Genomic DNA, 6,748 nt, shown 5'->3' with positions numbered 1-6,748 from the left:
TTACACCTATTCATGTCCACACTGCCTGATAATATGCGTAAGAATTTAGACGCTGTCATTGCCCTGTCCTCAAAGCCGTGGCCAGAAATAAGAGAGACGTTGATGCATTTTAGCAATGTGCATCGTAAAATGATAGAGACCCCTCAGAAAGAACATGCTAAATTAACTTCTAAGTTAATGACTATGCAGTTAAAGGATTTGGAAAGCAAGGAACAGGATAGAAACAAAAAACAAGAAACAATTGTGACGCCCTCTGCTCCACCTCCACAGGTCATTTACTATGTACAACCGGGATATAGCCGGCCGTACCAACCAAGGGGACGAGGCATGGTTAGAGGAAGGGGTAGAGGTCGAGGGATGCAAGGATCAGGACTATCACCTAACAGAAGGGCACATGTACAATGTTGGGGATGTCAGCAATATGGCCACTATGCCTCAGAATGTTATCAGAATACAGGAATGCCCCAAGTACAAATGCAGATGCAGCAAGGATTGATGCCCCAAGTAGTAGGGATACCTGCGAGTGCCCCGCAGACTGCAATACAGCAGCCGGCGACGCAATCACAGGGACCAGGAGCGGCAGAACAGGGACTGGGCACTGTGAATGCCTTTCCAACTTGGCAGAATACTCCAGACCAGTGCTATTGACTGGAAGCGGACCCGTGTCAGGAAGAGGGAATGATTTTCAGGTTAGACACAAGGGAGCCCTTTATTACATTGACAATTGGAAAATATGGAACTCCTGTGAGATTTTTGATAGATACAGGGGCGAGTACCTCTGTGTTATGTGCAAAACCGCAGGGAGTTAAGCTTTCAAATCAGTATAGAACAACAGTGGGATTTACGGGGATAGAACAAAGAAAAAGGCTAACGGAGCCGACTCTGGTGCGCCTGGAATGCCAACCGCACGGTTCAAGGGAGGTTGTGGTACCCTTCTTAGTGGCACCCGATTGCCCAGTAAATTTGTGTGGTAGAGACTTGTTGTCTCGATTAGGACTGTGTTTAGATTTTGGAGATAAAGAAATACCAAGTTTGCTCACCATGGTCCAACAGTTGAATAATGAAAATAAAGTAAGGGTTATGGAAGAATTACCGCAACATATTTGGAGTACAAGTGAGTCACCATATGGACTAGCCGTAAATGCAAAACCCCATAAGATAGAATTAATAGACGGGGCAGAGGGGCCGAAGCAAGACCCTTACCCCATACGACCTAAATTAGTATCCCTGGAACACATTGGTAAATTATTGAAATGTGGTATTATTGAACCTTCAGTATCCCCGTACAATACCCCATTGTTTCCGGTCCCGAAAGGGGAAAACAATGTAAGGATAGTACATGATTTAAGAGAGCTAAATGAGGTTACAAAAAATCAATTTCCGATTTGTGCGAACCCCGCTACTCTTTTGCATACCCAGAATATATATGCGCACAACACTGTCATTGATTTGTGTAATGCATTCTTTTCAATACCTCTTCATCCAGAGTCTAGGGATTTGACGTCATTTATAGTACAGAATGAGGCATACCGGTGGACTAGGATGCCGCAAGGCTTTACTGAAAGTCCATCGGTATTCTCAAAACAACTAATGATGGATTTAAAGGATTTCATGAGTCGATTGCCTGACACGGTGTCATTGTTTGTCTATGTAGATGATATTCTACTGTCTGCTGAGACTGCCTAGAATGGACTAGAAAATTATTTTTGTTGTTAGGAGAGTTAGGATATAAGTGTAACAAGGAGAAATGTGTTGTAGCTCAGTCTACTGTCACCTTTTTAGGACAAAATGTTTCAGCAGAACATAAGGTCATTATACCGGAAGTTATATCTATTTTAAATGAGACCCCGGTACCGCAAACAGTTACCCAGTTACGTGCTGTTTTGGGAATGTTAAATTACTGCAGACAATGGATACCAAATTATACACAAAAAGTAATGAGACTTTATAAACATTTGAAACTGCCTGCAGCCACACCAAAGAATACTCTGATTGTGTTGGAAGAGCAGGATAAGATAGTACTGGCTAAGATTGTGAGGGATTTGTTATCCCCAGGACCCTTAGCAGTAATAGATATCCAATCACCTGTGCATCTATGGGTAAAAGACATGGGAAACAGTTGGGCAGCCATGATTAATCAAAACAATGAAGTACATACACCAGTAGCTTTTTTGTCAGGCTCTTTTAATCATGTGGAAAAGGGAATGAAAGAAATACCAAAGTTATTGACAGCTATTGTGGCAGCAGTAGGCAAATGGAGAGCACAAATGCCTTTTGTTCCTATTATAATACATACCAACCACACGATTAAAACGCTGTTGAGCCCTAGCCAGACGGCATTGACAGCCACTAGATTTGGAAAATATCAAGCAGTACTTTTAGGACAAGATATAAGAATAATACCATTAACCAAAGAACAGAGAAATAAGATAGATCTGCTTTTTCCTGTCGATCAAGAGGTTGAGATCGATACTATAGAAATCCCTACATTTCACTGTCTGACTTTTAAACCCTTATCTGATGGGTTGATATGGTTTACAGATGGAGCTTGTGAAAGGACTGTTGCAGGCTTTGCCTGCATGCAGGTGGATGAGAATCTAACAAAGATAACACAAGTACAATATAAAACCCCTCCTGACCATACTGCACAGCATGCTGAACTTTTGGCCGTTATTACGGCCTTACAACAAACTGATCTGACTCAAAATGTTACCATATATACTGATAGTGGTTACGTTGCAAGTTCACTACAGTATCATATATTAAAATGGCAACGTAGAGGGATGATAACCAGTGCAGGTAAAAATCTACAACATTACACATATTGGAATTTGCTGTTTGAAATTTTGGCGAGAAGGGAACGAGAAGGTAGGAAAACGGCAGTTGTGTGGACCCCGGCCCACACTGAAAGGCCAACCTTTGAGGCACTAGGTAATGCAATGGCTGATGCAGCAGCAACGGAGGTGGTTAAGCAAAGTGAAAAGATCTTGTATAATACTAGACAGACACAGGAAGGGCCACTTACGAATGTAGATAAGATTGAAATGTGGCAGCCAGAGGAACAGGAAAGTGAAAAATGGTTGAAGAAGGGATGTATGCAATTGGGAAGTGAATGGTTTAATGAGGAAGAAGGATTACCTTGCATGCCAATGAGCCAAGTGATTAAGGTATTGACTGAGTGGCATGCAACCATGCATTGGAACAAAGAAACTATGAAACAACAATTTGAGCAAAGATTTTGGACTTTGAAAATTGATAACTTGATTCAACAGGTCGTGCAGGTCCTAAAATATCGCCTGGGACACTTCCAATACCAGAAGGCCCAGCTAAGGAATGGTACATTGATTTCACTGATATGATTGTTCCAGTGCAGGGAAAAAGATATTTGTTAGTTTGGGTGGATGCTTTCTCAAGGTGGATAGAAGCATTTCCATGTAAAAGGGAGACAGCACATGAGGTGGTACAATGCCTGGTAACTCACATTATGCCAAGACATGGGTGTCCGTCTAGAATAATTTCTGATAACGGGACACATTTCAATAACAGTGTTTTGAAAGAAATGGAAACGATTATGGGTTTAACACACAGAAAAGTATCAGTGTATCGCCCCACCTCCAATGGTTTGGTGGAGTGCTACAATGGCATTTTAAAAACAAAGTTGAGAGTCTTACTAAAATCTCTCAATAAAGAAATGGTGGGAAAATTATATACATGGCTTGATGTATTGCCATTAGCATTAATGACAATAAGGGCCCAACCCAATGGGCGTACAAAATTGTCCCCATTCCAGATACAGACGGGGCGTCAATTTTTTCCCATGCAAACTGTAGATGTGGAAAACACTACGCAGTATTGGCAAAAACTACAACCAATGCTAAATTTGACCAGTGACATGATTCGTACCAATGTGTCACATCAGGTAGGGAATAATGATGTTTGTGCTTTTAAAGTAGGTGATCCTGTGTATGTAGGGCCTTTTGCTATCACGGCCCTTACTCAGACCGCTGCCCGTCTGGAAGGTCATACTTCTTGGATACATTTATCAGATATTCGACGAACTAATAATATTGAAGTGGACAAAGAATAAAACAAACACCATGTCCCTAAACATGATGGTATTGGGATGTTGTTGTTTGTTAATTTCAGCGGGGTGGACAATGAACACATATGAGAATAGACTTGTTACAGCAGCCAAGATGTTGAATTTGACTGATTGTATCATATGTGCCCACCGACTGACATCATCCTTGTCCTTGCCAGCTATGATGTATGGGACTACAATGATAAAGTTGGGTGGGCACCATGTCTGTTATCCCAATAATACCTGTATAAGGGATGATTGGACAAATGAGACATAAGTACATAAGTACATAAGTAGTGCCATACTGGGAAAGACCAAAGGTCCATCTAGCCCAGCATCCTGTCACCGACAGTGGCCAATCCAGGTCAAGGGCACCTGGCACGCTCCCCAAACGTAAAAACATTCCAGACAAGTTATACCTAAAAATGCGGAATTTTTCCAAGTCCATTTAATAGCGGTCTATGGACTTGTCCTTTAGGAATCTATCTAACCCCTTTTTAAACTCCGTCAAGCTAACCGCCCGTACCACGTTCTCCGGCAACGAATTCCAGAGTCTAATTACACGTTGGGTGAAGAAACATTTTCTCCGATTCGTTTTAAATTTACCACACTGTAGCTTCAACTCATGCCCTCTAGTCCTAGTATTTTTGGATAGCGTGAACAGTCGCTTCACATCCACCCGATCCATTCCACTCATTATTTTATACACTTCTATCATATCTCCCCTCAGCCGTCTCTTCTCCAAGCTAAAAAGCCCTAGCCTTCTCAGCCTCTCTTCATAGGAAAGTCGTCCCATCCCCACTATCATTTTCGTCGCCCTTCGCTGTACCTTTTCCAATTCTACTATATCTTTTTTGAGATACGGAGACCAGTACTGAACACAATACTCCAGGTGCGGTCGCACCATGGAGCGATACAACGGCATTATAACATCCGCACACCTGGACTCCATACCCTTCCTAATAACACACAACATTCTATTCGCTTTCCTAGCCGCAGCAGCACACTGAGCAGAAGGTTTCAGCGTATCATCGACGACGACACCCAGATCCCTTTCTTGATCCGTAACTCCTAACGCGGAACCTTGCAAGACGTAGCTATAATTCGGGTTCCTCTTACCCACATGCATCACTTTGCACTTGTCAACATTGAACTTCATCTGCCACTTGCACGGCCAATCTCCCAGTCTCGCAAGGTCCTCCTGTAATCGTTCACATTCCTCCTGCGACTTGACGACCCTGAATAATTTTGTGTCATCGGCGAATTTAATTACCTCACTAGTTATTCCCATCTCTAGGTCATTTATAAATACATTAAAAAGCAACGGACCCAGCACAGACCCCTGCGGGACCCCACTAACTACCCTCCTCCACTGAGAATACTGGCCACGCAATCCTACTCTCTGCTTCCTATCTTTCAACCAGTTCTTAATCCATAATAATACCCTACCTCCGATTCCATGACTCTGCAATTTCTTCAGGAGTCTTTCGTGCGGCACTTTGTCAAACGCCTTCTGAAAATCCAGATATACAATATCAACCGGCTCCCCATTGTCCACATGTTTGCTTACCCCCTCAAAAAAATGCATTAGATTGGTGAGGCAAGACTTCCCTTCACTAAATCCGTGCTGACTTTGTCTCATCAGTCCATGTTTTTGTATATGCTCTGCAATTTTATTCTTAATAATAGCCTCCACCATCTTGCCCGGCACCGACGTCAGACTCACCGGTCTATAATTTCCCGGATCTCCTCTGGAACCCTTCTTAAAAATCGGAGTAACATTGGCTACCCTCCAGTCTTCCGGTACTACACTCGATTTTAGGGACAGATTGCATATTTCTAACAGTAGCTCCGCAAGTTCATTTTTTAGTTCTATTAATACTCTGGGATGAATACCATCAGGTCCCGGTGATTTACTACTCTTCAGCTTGCTGAACTGACCCATTACATCCTCCAAGGTTACAGAGAATTCGTTTAGTTTCTCCGACTCCCCCGCTTCAAATATTCTTTCCGGCACCGGTGTGTCCCCCAAATCCTCCTCGGTGAAGACCGAAGCAAAGAATTCATTTAATTTCTCCGCTACGGCTTTGTCCTCCCTGATCGCCCCTTTAACACCATTTTCGTCCAGCGGCCCAACCGACTCTTTGGCCGGTTTCCTGCTTTTAATGTATCTAAAAAAATTTTTACTATGTATTTTTGCTTCCAACGCTAATTTCTTCTCAAAGTCCTTTTTTGCCCTCCTTATCTCAGCTTTGCATTTGGCTTGGCATTCCTTATGATCTATCCTGTTACTTTCAGTTGGTTCTCTTCTCCACTTTCTGAAGGATTGTTTTTTGGCTCTAATGACTTCCTTTATCTTACTGTTTAGCCACGCCGGCTGATGTTTAGTCTTTTTTCCCTTTTTTCTAATACGTGGAATATATTTGTCCTGAACCTCCAGGATGGTGTTTTTAAACAGCATCCACGCCTGACGCAAGTTTTTTACTCTGCAAGCTGCTCCTTTCAGTCTTTTTTTCACCATTTTTCTCATTTTGTCGTAATCACCTTTTCTATAGTTAAACGCTAGCGTACTTGATTTCCTAGTTTCACTTCCTTCAATGCCAATATCAAAACCGATCATATTATGATCACTGTTATCAAGCGGCCCTCGTACCGTTACCCCCTGCA

Source organism: Microcaecilia unicolor, chromosome 1, assembly GCF_901765095.1.
Source record: "Microcaecilia unicolor chromosome 1, aMicUni1.1, whole genome shotgun sequence".
Classification (NCBI taxonomy): domain Eukaryota; kingdom Metazoa; phylum Chordata; class Amphibia; order Gymnophiona; family Siphonopidae; genus Microcaecilia; species Microcaecilia unicolor.
This window is presented reverse-complemented; position numbering follows the sequence as displayed.